The sequence below is a fragment of the Pinus tabuliformis genome, chromosome J, assembly GCF_031772625.1.
Source record: "Pinus tabuliformis cultivar Carrire ecotype Pingquan chromosome J, CPIR1, whole genome shotgun sequence".
NCBI classification, from domain to species: domain Eukaryota; kingdom Viridiplantae; phylum Streptophyta; class Pinopsida; order Pinales; family Pinaceae; genus Pinus; species Pinus tabuliformis.
In genome coordinates this window covers 1,523,246,183-1,523,260,946 of record NC_142295.1, presented here as the reverse complement: position 1 = coordinate 1,523,260,946, position 14,764 = coordinate 1,523,246,183, and the positions used below count along the sequence as shown (strand labels likewise).

Genomic DNA, 14,764 nt, shown 5'->3' with positions numbered 1-14,764 from the left:
GTGCTTAAAGGTTAGTACCATGGGTATATTTGATGTTTCTGGAGCTGTTCTTCCAAGAAGGAAACTACTGCAAAAAATCAGCGAACAAAACTCATCCAATTTACCTCCAAGAGAAGATAATTTGAACAATCTACCAATACAGGGGAGTGACAGGAAAATAAGTGGCAATGCCTCCAGTGCAAATTTTTCTCCTAATGATAAAAATACATTATCATGTGATGGGAAAAATTTGGAGGAAGAAGAGCTTACTGTGGATATTTCCACTAGCTATTTAGATCATGTTATGGAATCGGTAACTCAAATGATGAAGTCAGAGATCAAATTTGATGTTTCGAAAGAGGAGCTCTTGCAAACAAGCAAAGGAGTGCTTCCCAAGGTATTAATGGTTGAAGAATCTAAGCATGACATTAAGTTGGGTAATCACGTTCTACAATCAGAAAAGGGTGATAGCAGACAACCAACTTCTGATGTTATGCCTTCAGATGTTTCACATAGTCTTCAACTCGAACATGCTGAAACACATATGGTAATATTTGATGATCATCCCTCTACAAATGCAATTAAGGGAAAAGGTTGTGCAGGTGCCAATATAGAACCAGATCAATTTCAACAGAAGGCAACACAATCTCAATTTCCTTTATTATCTGTGTCTCCGCCATCCAATATTTCAGGAGCAGTTACGTTATTGAGAAAGCGTAAAAGCAAATCTCATTCCACTGCATTTGATAGTTATGATCCATGTAATGCGTCCATTCAACAAGAAGCACCGGAGACTTGCAGCCCTTCAATATCCCTTTCTCAGGAAGCATCTGAGACATCACAAAACTTCAAACAAGCAGAATATGCTGGCCAAATATCATTGAGCATCAGTAGTTCTTCTAAGTCACCTATGCATGAAGAGATAAATGAAAAAGAAGACACCATTAATAGTCCGGAAGTGCATTTCAGCAACTCACTGTCTCATATCAAACAACAGGCTATAGATAATGAGCGCCCCAGATGCAAATGAAACTGAAGGACAACTCTGTTTCCCGGGAACACTAGATCCCTATAAAAATAGTTGTGTGTAACCAGAAGAAATCACTTCGATTATGTTGTTGGCGTTCATTTTTTTTTGGGAGGTCCATAAACATTGGCGCGGTAATTGGTGGTCTCTTTGGAGTGACTCTCGTGGTAGTAGCAGTATTGTCAATATGTATAACTGTGCAAAGGAGAAGGAAACACCGTATGTTTAGCGAGAGTTTTGTGGTTAGAAGGCTTTAAACATGATGCGTGCAAGGATATGGAAGCAGCTATACAAGGCAAGATAGGGACTCTGCCCATTTTCTCCTACGAAGTGCTGAGAAAAGCGACTAATGACTTCGACGAGAGAAATCAATTAGAAGATGGGGGCATGGTTCGGTGTATCTGGGTAAACTCCCCGATGGTCGTGTTGTGGCGGTGAAGAAACTGTATCATGATAATTATAAAAGAGTGGAACAGTTTTATAATGAAGTGCAGATTCTCTCGACCTGCTATCATCCAAATCTGGTTCGGCTTTATGGCTGTAGTTCTCCAAAGGACCGTGACCTGCTTCTTGTTTATGAATATGTTCAAAATGGTACTTTGGCAGACCATCTTCATGGGGACCGGAAGGCCGACAGAGGAGGTCTAAATTGGGATACCCGCCTGAAAATTTGCATAGAAACTGCTCAGGCCCTGGCATTCCTTCACTGCCGTGAACCACCTCTGTTCCACAGAGACGTAAAGTCTGCCAACATTCTATTAGACGAAGACTTACATGTCAAAGTGGGGGATTTTGGGGTTTCAAGATCTATGCCATTAGATGCAACCCATATTTCCACTGCGCCACAGGGCACGCCTGGGTACATTGACCCAGAGTACCACATTTGCTTTCAGCTCTCAGACAGATCTGATGTCTACAGCTTCGGCGTTGTTTTGATGGAAATCATATCGGCCAAGTTAGTTGTGGACATTAGTCGGGAAAAGGGAGAAATCATCCTCGCTAACATGGCTATAGCAAAGATGCAAGCGGAAGCTTTGCATGAGTTTATAGATCCAAATCTGGACTTTGACACAAACTCTGACCAAAAGATTACTGTATTTGCAGTGGCCAAATTGGCTCTCAAATGTCTTGCACCGCCAAAAGAGGGTCGGCCACATATGAAGGAAATTGCGACCGAGCTGGAACAAATCAAACAAAATGCAGACAAATAGGAACAGATCTGCCTATCTTTGTCTTCAGTTAATAATTCAAAGGGATCTGCGCTCCAGTTTGTTAGCCATCAGAGGATTTTAAGGGGAACAATTTTCTGTTTTTAGAATAAAGAGATGATTCTATCTCTATTTATGTAACTTCAGGTGAAACAGCGCCCCTGTTTTTGGGTCGATCTGTTTTCTCCTAGAATAGTTTATTTAATGTATTAAAAAATCATTTGTAAAAGTTAATGGGGGGTAGAGAAAGTGTTGAGCGCTGGTGGAGAAAAACAGAGCTTCTATTGTACAGTTTTGACAGAGATTTTAATAAAAAATGCAGCTCTGACCCCTGAGATTCCTGTGGTATGAAATTTAACATTTGTGTCATCCTTTGTTTCATATGTAGCCTGTTATGTGTTCATTTCATTTCATGATCGTTTCCAATTGAACAAATGAAGTGTTAAGGTAGAATTCATAATTTGTATGCTCTGCCTTTAAGTTTGTTCATATTTAATGTTTTCTTCTGTTTGACAAGGATTCATCTTCTATGCCCTTGTCAACTCCTCAGCAGTCTTGCCGTTCCATTTAATCTCAATTTGATGTTAAAATTTCTTGCCTACCTTGCCTCAGGAGATAATCTGTGTTTTTGATTATATTTCTCTGTTTCAAGCTGTTTTTTGCCCATGCAGCCCAGAAAACCAATCATTTATCAAAAAAAATCCCTTTCTATCAATTTACTAGCCTAAAATCAGCATTCTTTATCGGTCATCTCAGCCCCTTTGAAAACTTGTCTGCCGAGATTGACCCGGAGAGAGCCCTCTCCTGTCCTCGTAGGGCTAGCTACGAGGCTGAGCGTGGTTTGATGTGGCCTCGAGTTTTGCCTTCCTCAGCCTGAGGCAAATTCGAACGCTAACAGATCCCACACTTATCCATTATGGAGCTCCTCTTGGTCCTCCTGCCCAGTGCAAGTTGTGAATGTGTTAGACCACTCCTATCTGATGAGCATTGTCTATCCATGAGCTTCATTGAGGAAATTCATTTCTCCCATACTTTTGCACTGAGTCTTTCTTAAGGTCATCTCCTATGATTGCACATTGAGAACCTTCAAAGCATAGTTACCTAACCCTTGTTACTTGTCTTGACTCACTGCACTAAGATTTGATTAATTCTACCTTTCATAGTGCATGGAGCACTTCTATCTGATAGTAAGGACCTCCTTCACCCCCTTTTCAAAATAAAATTGGTCCATGCAAAGGGTCTCCTCCTTTCACAGCTATTTTTGTCTCGTTAATGCATGGCATAGTTCTAGTGGACATTGTAGCCTCCCCTAGATCACTGTTGAAGAAAATTATGCTCTTCCTTAATCTTGCCCTTCCTTCAAAGTGATTTGCGCAGTTTTAGTCAGCAAGCCATCAACCCTAGTCTACTAGACTTCCTCACTATGCAGTCACTAAGTCTTTCCATGCCTCCCTACTGCATGTCGCAGCTCTAGTGCATAGTGAGTCCTTCCCTCGATCACTATGAAGATCAAATATGCTATCATTGTCTCATTCTCCCTTGAGATCTAAGCACTATACAGTTTTAGTTAACAAAGCTCATCACATTGTCTCTTGCACTTGCCCACTGCGCCGAACCCTAAAGAACCCCTACTCATAACGCATTACATAGTTCTAGTGAGAAGTGGTATATTCCTAGCCACTACTAAGCTCAACTATGTTATCTCAACAAGTCTCTCTCTCTCATATCCTAAACAGACCCATCATAAGCAGCTTCTTCTGTAAGAAAAAGAAAGTATATATGATTTTAAGATTAGTCTTGCCTTGTCATGAGTGGACTTCATTAGCAGGTGTACCACCTCAACATGGCAAGGTGATTCCTAAGCAAAATGTCAAGGAGAAGAACTAAAGAGGCACTTGCAAATAAGAAGCACAAATAAGACCCACCATGGAAACATGAAGATATCCTAGACCATGATAGAATGAAGACATTTCATGATGTCTCAGTAGGTCCTGATATTGATCCAAGAACCTTTGGATGGTGAATATGAAGTACTGATCAAATCTATTATCAAGAAATAAAACATAGCAGCAAGAAGAGTAGCTTGGAATTGTGCATTACCATGAAGTTCCATATCATCATTGCAAATTCATGGCTTGTACAAGTGTCATCACAATGTCATATGTGTCAATATGTCTTGCCACATCATTTGTGGATGTAATGTTGTAATTTTCAAAATGAAAAAATGTAAATGTGTGGAAATGATGGGCCTCCAAGTTATAATTTAAGGCCCATATGACCATCGTTCATCACATTAAACCTCTATTTTTGCAATATATGACATATTTTTATCTTTAATATGTTCATTAAGAAGGTTTAGAGATAATTGCATATTATGTGCCTAATATTATTTATTTTCATAGAAAATATTGTGTGAATATTGGGTAAATTATGAAGATTTTGAGACTGAGATAATTTAGGGACTTGTTCCCTGGTACAGGATGGACCAACATTGGATAATAAATGAACAAGATATGATGAAATTATTGAACAGATTCTAGAGCTCCATTGATTAAGAAAATCTAGGAATGTGCTCCCTGTCATTTAATGAAGATTCTTAGTATTGGGAACTAGATCCGCTTTTTGAGGGATTTTGGAGGGGAAATATACGTCATTTTAAGGATAATGCTTCCCCATAAATTTTAATAAGTACTAATTCGAATTTTCCTCTAGGGTCATGTTTTTCTTAGTCTTCTTGTGGAGAAAATTTGTTATTTAACAGCTCCATTTTCATTTCTAGCAAGGATGTAATTGGATTGATTCAAATAACGAATTTTGGTGCCATTTTTAGATTCTAAAGCTTGGTTTCCTTCATATGACTTTGATTATCCTTAGGCTTGGACATCCCAGGAGCCTCAGAGACCTACTGTACAATTTCGTTATCTTCTTTGAATGTTTTCACTCGCATCTTCTATTCTTATTTTTCCTATTTCTGCATCTAATATTCATGTTTCATTTTTTGTAGGTTATATTGGCTAAATGATTGAAGAGATTTTTATTTCAATTTATTTATGAATTCACAAAAATTATTCATCTTTATAACAACCTTGAAAAGTCATATTCACCATTGAGCTACTTGGATTGGTTTACTAGTTCACAATTTTGGAATTTCTTGGAGTATCTTGTAGCAAAATAGTAGTAATTTTTATCACATGTTAATGAGATTATTTAAAGTTGATTCCACTTGTATTGAAGCTTAAAAACATCAAAATTAATAACAAAATTTACCCTACATAATTTTCACTTGATTATCTTAGGCATTTGGGTACTTAGATAAGCTCACTAGATCATTGCTCTGAAATTTCGAGTTTCTAGTAGTAATTTTATGCTATTTTTTAGCACATGTTATCAAAGCTCTTTTGAGTTAATTCCACTTGTATTGAGTCCTAAAAACATTCTAATTAATAATAAAAAAATTCACAATTCATTTTCACTTGATGAGGTTCAACATTTGATAGGTTAACTAGCTCAATAATTCTTGAATTTTGGGTTTTTAGAGTAGTAATTTTTTGTTGTTTTTTAGCACATGTTAATAGGGGTATTTTTGAGTGATTCCACTTTTATTGGAGTCCTAGGACATCCTAATTAATAATAATAATAAAAATCTCATCCCATTGTCATTGATTTTCTTGGGCATTATTTAAGTTAACTCAATAAATAACAATCTTGTAGAAATTCATTTTCGAGTTTTTCCTTGCATAAATTCACTCCAAATTCATGGTAGAAGCAGATTTATAGCCTATGAATGATTTGAGACCACTTTGGTTGAGTTGAGGCTTGGTTAGGTCACCATTTATGTTGGGTCCCTATAATACTAGTGATTACCCCATTACTATTGTAGTTATACCCCTTATTTATATTGTTGTGCCCCTATTACCCCCATGTTGTTATTTTTGTGCCCCATAGAATCCCTCTATTGTTATTTTTGTGGCTTTATATTATTATTGTTAGGTCGGCTGGATTATATTGTGACTCCTTAGACTCCTATATATAGAAAGGAGGTTTTGTCATTTGTATCATCCAAGAATTGTTCATTTATGTAATGTAAAGGAGGTTGCCCCCTCGAAGAGGCTAAATTCTAAGGCGTTGATCTATCTTTTCTATCTTTTCTTGAGCTGGTTTCATAACATTTGGTATCAGAGCTTTGGATTCTAGGGTTTCGCTGCTCCAAACAGGTCATCGTGGCATTTTCGCTATAACTTTTTTCTGTGACGTTTCAGAAGTCGCAAAAAAAACATATTTGAGAAGAAATCGCGTTGAACCTTGGGTCCGAATTTCAGAGATTTTCGCGCGATATTTGCGGAGATATGATCTGAGGAAGTTGGTATTTTTGCAGACTCCTGAATTACATTCAAAACAGGTGACCTGGGGAAAATCGTCATAACTTTCTCTCTGGGGATCGGATTGAAATTTCGTAAGAAGGTACAGAAAGAGGACGGACTGTAGTTTCTTGTATGCATTTTTCAGATCCATAGGTCGAAACAGTGACTCGTGGCACGTTGTACAAGTTCTCTCTACTGAACTAGTCTATAATCAAGTCACTGTGGGAGATTTCGCATAACTCTTCCTTGGAGAATCCAAATTGGGTCAGACTTGTGGCATTGGAAAGAGGACACAGAAGGCTACTACAGGTCACAATTTCAGAATTGGAGGATCTGGAATTACAGAGATACATCAGATTCAATATCAGGCTTCTACAAAGTGAAAAAAGGTGTGTAGTTTTTTTTTTTAATTTTTGTGTAAGCTGGGTTTGAAGGAATTCAAAGGGCATAGTAAAGAATTATTATCGGTAACTGATGCCCCGAGGAAAGAAAATGCAAACACCTAGTAAGGAACCTGAAAGCTCTAGCATGACTCATGAAGAAGAGGAAGAAATGCTACATGATATATCAAAATTACAAGAACAAGTGCAACAAATGTCACGCTCACAAAAGCTAACAAAAGCTAAGATAAATGGCGTGGAATATAAGATAAATTGCGTGGAATCTAAGATAAAGGGCATGGAAGCTAAGTTGGATGATTCAAAGACAGATTTGAAGACAGACATGGCAGATTTGAAGACAGATTTGACAAATTTTCTACAAGAAATACTTACTAATGGTGAAAAGGTTGTAAAGGAAACTCATGATATGAACAAAAGTAATGTTAATCATGATTCCATAGACTCTAATGTTGGATCGAAGACCCACCATATTCCAAAAATCGATATGAGGAAGTTTGATGGCAAGGATCCCGCCACATGGATATTACAGATGGAGCAGTTCTTCGATCTCAATAATGTGCAAAACACACAAAAGGTACGTATGGCAACTGTATATTTGGAACCAAATCAGTTTGTATGGTATCAATGGCTTTGCTCTCGTAAAAAATTTATCACTTGGGCAATTTTTATGGAAGAATTGATAGCACATTATGAAGATACAAAAAGCAACACTTTTTTTAGCCAATTGATAAGTCTCAAACAAAAGGGTTCAGTAATGGAGCACATTGAGGAGTTCCAAAAATTGAACATAAGGGTAAAAGATATTCCAGAGGAGCATAGGATTGATGTGTTCATAGGGTCTTTAAAGGATAATATCCAACATGATGTTCGCCTTTGGGAACCTGATTCATTAGAGAAGGCATTCAGGTTAGCAAGAAAAATGGAAAGCAAAATTATGGCAACCAGGAAGCATACCACTCACAACTATAAAGATGGAAGTGTTGTTGCCCCTAGTCTTCCACAACCTATAAGGTTGACACCACAACAATTGGAAAAAAAAAGAGCAAAAGGGCTTTGTTACAGTTGTGATAGCAAATACACTAAAGGTCATAAGTGTGCTGAGAAGAAATTATTCTACATAGATTGTGAAGAGGAAGAAGAAAAGGAGCAAGAAAGGTCAAAAGAAGAAGATATACTCCAGGAACAAAGCCTAGATGAAGAACAAATAAATCCGACCATATCTTGTAATGCATTGGCGGGAATTACCACTCCTCAAACCATCAAGATAGAAGGACAAATCAAGAAGAAAAAGGTAATAGTGTTGATTGATTCAGGAAGCACCCACAATTTTATTCATTGTAGGGTAGCAAAAGAATTGAATTGCTTCCTATATCCAGCACCAGAGTGTCAAGTGATGATTGCAAATGGAGGAACAATAAATTGCTCTGGAAGGTGCCATAATATCAAGCTATCCATGGGAGAATATGTATTGACTAGCCCAATGCTTTCCATTCCAATGGGAGGTGCTGATGTTGTACTAGGAGTCCAATGGCTACAATCCTTGGGTACAATAGCTTTTAATTTTCAAGAACTTTTCATCAAATTTTCTACGGAAGGAAAGGAAGTTGAATTAAGGGGTATTGCAGGGAAACCAGGAAAGATAATCAGCTCTCATGGTATGACAAAGCTTCTAAAAAAGGAGCAAAGAGGTGTAATTGCACAATTATCTTGCTAGATGTTTCCACATTGGAATCATCTATTTCTCCAGATCTCCAAAAAGTCCTGGACAATCATTCCAAGGTATTTGAGACTCCCAAGGGTCTCCCACCTATGCGTGATCATGATCATGCTATTCATCTGATTCCAGGAAGTGTTCCTCCAAACATCAGGCCGTACAGATATCCCTATGTCCAAAAAAGTGAAATTGAACGTATGGTTGCAGAAATGCTAGAGGCTGGTATAATTCAACCAAGTCAAAGTTCTTTCTCTGCTCCAGTAGTATTGGTGCACAAGAAGGATGGATCATGGCGCATGTGTCCGGATTATAGGGAGCTCAACAAGCTCACTATTAAAGATAAGTTCCCCATTCCTGTCATTGATGAATTACTGGATGAATTGCATGGATCAATTTACTTCACCAAGTTGGATCTTCGTTCAGGATATCATCAAATCAGAATGAAGATTGAAGACATTCCGAAAACGGCATTTAGAACTCATGAGGGTCATTATGAATTTTTGGTCATGCCTTTTGGCCTTACCAATGCACCTTCAACATTTCAAGGTTTGATGAATTCAATTTTCAAACCATTCCTTAGAAAATTTGTGTTAGTATTTTTTGATGATATACTAATCTACAGCAAGTCTTGGAAGGATCATGTTGAACATGTTGACAAGGTGCTACAACTATTGGAGGAGAAACAATTATATGCAAAAAGATCCAAATGTTTCTTTGGAGTCCAGGAGGTGGAATATTTGGGTCATATTGTATCTCATGAAGGAGTTAAGGTAGACCCTAGCAAAATTAAAGCCATTAAGGAATGGAAAATCCCCACATCCATAAAGCATCTGCGAGGATTTCTTGGGTTGACAGGGTATTATCACAAGTTTGTTAAGAATTATGGGAGAATAGCAGCACCTCTAACAACATTATTGAAGAAAGATGCATTTTCATGGACTCCGGAAGCAACAAAGGCCTTTGAACATCTTAAAGAGGCAATGTGCCAAGCACCGGTCTTAGCTACACCGGACTTCACAAAAACCTTTATTGTGGAATGTGATGCTTCAGGAAATGGAATTGGTGATGTTCTAATGCAAGATGAAAGACCCATTGCTTTTGAAAGTCGTCCAATCAAGGGAAAGTTTTTAAGCAAAGCTATTTATGAGAAGGAAATGTTGGCAATACTCCATGCACTTAAGAAATGGCGACCCTACCTAATGGGAAGACACTTCAAGGTAAAAATGGATCATGATAGCCTTAAATACTTTTTAGAACAAAGATTATCCTCTGAAGAGCAACAAAAGTGGGTCACAAAGATGTTGGGTTATGACTTTGAAATCATCTACAAAAAAGGGAAGCAAAATGTGGTGGCAGATGCACTCTCAAGAAAGGATGAGGATGTGGAAGCATTGTTGTGCGCCATTTCTATTATCCAACCAGATTGGATAAACGAAGCAAGGGAGGAATGGAAGAATGATGAAGAAGTGTGGGCACTTATTCGAAAGCTACAACAAGATTCCAGTACTTCTGATACATTTAGCTGGCAAAATGATTCGTTATGGTACAAAGATCGCTTATACCTCTGTAAGAATTCCCAGCTAAAACAAAAGATTCTTATGGAATTGCACACTTCTCCCTTAGGAGGGCACTCAGGATTTTTAAAAACTTACCATAGGGTTAAGAAGGAATTTTTTTGGGATGGCCTTAAATCAGATATTCAAAAGTTTGTGGCGGAATGTTTGGTTTGCCAACAAAATAAAGTTGAAACAATTAAGACACCGGGTCTATTACAACCTTTATCCATTCCAAGCCAACATTGGGAGGAGGTTTCAATGGATTTTATCACAGGTTTACCCAAGTCTGAGGGAAAGAGTGTCATCATGGTGGTAGTTGACAGACTTACCAAGTATGCACACTTTTGTGCATTATCACATCCATTTAAAGCCAGTACAGTTTCTACTGCATTTATGGAAACAATTCAAAAGCTACATGGAAACCCAAAGATTATTGTAAGTGACAGAGATCCCATTTTCACTGGAAATTTTTGGACAGAATTATTTTCTTGTCTTGGTACTCAGTTAGCTCATAGCTCATCTTATCATCCTCAATCTGATGGGAAAACTGAGATAGTAAACAAATGTTTGGAAGGATATCTTCGTTGCTTTGTATCTGATAAACAGACACAATGGGTCAAATGGTTGCCTCTGGCTGAATGGTGGTATAACACTTCCTTCCATACAGCAACAAAAATGACCCCATTTATGGCACTTTATGGGTATCAACCACCATCCATCACATCATATTTAAGAGAAAATTCTAAGGTTCAGGCAGTGGAACATCACATCGAACATCAACAACAAGTCCTCCAACTCTTAAAGGATAACCTCGTGTTGGCACAAAATAGAATGAAACAACAGGCAGATCAACATCGCAGTGAAAGAAGTTTTGATGTAGGTGATTGGGTATTCCTACGGCTACAACCATATAAGCAAATGTCCCTAAAGCAAGCTAAGAAGGATAATAAATTATCACCAAAGTATTATGGTCCGTACAAGGTGTTGCAAAAGATTGGTACTATGGCATACAAATTGGAGCTTCCTGCAGCTTCTCGATTGCACCCAGTTTTCCATGTTTCATGTTTAAAGAAGGTTATAGGCGACAAGCTCCCAATTCAAACAATATTGCCAGAACTTGACGAGGAAGGAAAAATTATATTGTAACCGGAAGCAGTCACAGAAACAAGAACTCGACAGCTACGAAATCGATCAATTTCAGAGTATCTTATCAAGTGGAAGAACTTATCCGCTGAAGATTCCACATGGGAGGATGAGAATTTTATGCAGAAGTATCCAGAACTACTCAAGCGTTGAGGACAACACTTTTTTGAAGGAGAGGGGCATGTTGGGTCCCTATAATACTAGTGATTACCCCATTACTATTGTAGTTATACCCCTTATTTATATTGTTGTGCCCCTATTACCCCCATGTTGTTATTTCTGTGCCCCATAGAATCCCTCTATTGTTATTTTTGTGGCTTTATATTATTATTGTTAGGTCGGCTGGATTATATTGTGACTCCTTAGACTCCTATATATAGAAAGGAGGTTTTGTCATTTGTATCATCCAAGAATTGTTCATTTATGTAATGTAAAGGAGGTTGCCCCCTCGAAGAGGCTGAATTCTAAGGTGTTGATCTATCTTTTCTTGAGCTGGTTTCATAACAATTTAGCTCTTACATTTTTTGCTTGAATGTTTATTTCTACAATTAGTCTAGATTTCCTTTCCGCAATTTACTTTAAGCAAAGTGTGCTTTCCTTCTTACAAAAGTCATCTCGTACTTTTATTTCTTGCAAAATAGAATAGATTTCCTTAATGCCATTTATTATATAGCAAGATAGATTAGATTTGTTTGGTTTTCATTGTGCTTTACATTTTTTCAAATAGAATAGATTTTGTTTCTGTCATTTACTTTCTAACAAAAGTAGAATAGGTTTGCTTATTGTTATTTACCTTTTTCAACTTAGGATTGGCGTCTTACCTAGATCTTTTCCCATTTGAAGTTGTTTCATTGTCTTCTTTAACTTGCCTCAAAGGGAATAAAACTAGGAATACGAAGGTGTATGTTGCGCATACAGTGTCGGCCCTTTTTAAGTTTGTATGAACCTTGGGTTGATATTTTAAGTTGGCAGCCTTGGGAGTTGCAACATTCTTGTTGCAATACCAAGGCTCATCACTTTTCGGCATCGTTTTCGGGGAGGGTGTCAAAGAAAGCACTTTCTTTTTCTTGGAATGATTCATTCTTTATTTTCTACATTCATATTCTCTACAAAAACAAAAAAATTGCATTATGCATCTTGCATTCCATTAGCATTCTCATTTAAAAAAAATCATAAAAACAAAAAACATATTTCTTCAACAACACAAACCCCCCACTTTATCATGTGCAAGTATAAGAATAACATGTGGCAGAGAAGTTAGAAGGAGGCATGGAGCATCCCTAATTTTTCAACTCATATCAGCAAGATATGAACTACCCCTCTCTTTCAATACAAGCTATAATGCACAATTTCAACCTTGGTATCCACCTAGCACCTCACCTTGGTCTCCATGGTCTTATCCTTCCCAATGGGGTGATCCATATTCATGGTATTATCCTCCTCAATATGTTATTCCTCCTTTTCATCCATATCGACACCAACCTCCTCAGTGGGGTGATCCATATTTCCCTCAACGTCCTCAATATCCTCCATAGCAAATTCAATGATATCCATCCCATCACCTCCCCCGTAACCACATGCTCAACCACAACCATTTCAAAGACCCATTCCCACTCAACTACCTACGCAACCATTCCATGTTGAAGAATCTAAGGCAGATTAGGTTAACAAGATTCTTCTATTCATGATAACTATTTGTGACGTACTTTTAACTTTTTCTTATTAACATAATCGTCTCTTGTTATTATTAGAGTGTGTCTTCTTAGTTCATCAAATAGATACCAAAACAAAAGAGACAAGAACACAAGATGTTGGATTTCTGCCGGGGCCAAAATCTCCCACTCTTTGAGAGGAAAACCCGCACAAATCTTCTTATAGAGATTCCAATTGACAAATACCAAGACCATGGCCCTTGAGCTATTAGGCCACTCCAAGACCAAGACACTTGATTCTCTTCTTTGTCATTGTTGAGATCGTCATCATCACTGCTACTAAACTGAGGTCATTACTATTGCATAATTAAGGTCATTACTGCTTCAAAATTGTTGCACCTTCACCGAGATCATTGTTGCACCTTCATTGAGATCATTGTTGCACTTTCACTGAGATCAATGTTTCTCCTTCACTGAGACCTTCGCCATGACAATGAGATCTCTCAACTGAGATATTTATATATATGTATGAGTGTTGCACCAAGATCTTCATCAAGATCATAAACTTGAAACTACGTCTTCATCAAGATCATGACTGAGATCATGATTACCACTATACCGAGATCATGATTGTGTCCAGAATGCATGCCGAGACAAAGAGTGTCACTTAAATATCCTCCTCTTCATAAGTATGTCAAGATTGTAAGGCTGCTTCAGAGATCACTATATTGGTAGGTTGAGACTGTGATTATCAAGGAGGTCGAGACTGTAATCGTTAGGACTATAAGGAAGCTGAGAAACTTCATCGTGTGATACCCATCCGGAGAATAGATATGCATGATAGAATTCTTTGAGTTTTACGAAGTCTTGAGACTATAATTACTCACTTTAATTACCCATCAAAGTTGCAGAGGCATCCGAGTTTTATATCCTCCTGTAATGCGGATCTCAGAACTGTTACCCATCCGAAAATTGCAGAGAAGCCGAGTTATGTACCTGCACTTTTACATAGAACCTAGCTGGGTATTTAAAGTAGTTGGTCCTCCATAAATTATCTAACATGATCCAACGAAGAGACGTGTCTTTTAACTGTAATTCGACGTGAAGGTATTATATTTACTTGAAGCCGACATGATGATGAGGATTGTACTTGTCATTTGGAGGGATATTTAGACATAGACTCATATTTTTCACATGCTCAAGAAGGGCTTCTTCTTATGACATTGACTCTTTGACTTAATAATAAATCCCAAGGATCTCAATGGGATCCACTAACAAATAAACCTCTTTCTCATGAAACCCATGTAACAAGGCATACAAAAATAATTTTTTTCTCTTTATTACATCATTTACATTAGTCACAATTACATGTCATTATGAAGACCGAACCTAGTTACACTTTCTTCAACACTCCCTCTTAACTAGGGAGGTATTCATAATGGTACTTGGTCTTTCTCAATCTGAAGAATTTCTCATAAGAATAATTGAATTGGTAATCACATCTGTATAGCATCATAGTAACCAACATTGTTTCCACATCAAGGCCTTGACTAATAGCTCTATCTCTCATCATATCATAGCACAATGTTGGTGAGACCAATGACTATAGATACCTTCATCATTGTCTCTCAAGGTACATACCCACCCGGGTGGTCACTGAGAATGTCCTTCTAGGACTATTATTATCTTCGGTTCCCAACCCTCAAAGAATATCATCCCTCTT

The 14,764-nt window shown here is 37.7% G+C and overlaps 1 pseudogene; it reads left to right on the top strand.

Annotated features, from left to right (window-relative positions):
- Positions 1-1,282: 1,282 nt before the first annotated feature.
- LOC149233294 (LEAF RUST 10 DISEASE-RESISTANCE LOCUS RECEPTOR-LIKE PROTEIN KINASE-like 1.2 pseudogene) lies at positions 1,283-2,217 on the top strand (annotated as a pseudogene).
- The last annotated feature ends 12,547 nt before the right edge of the window (positions 2,218-14,764 follow it).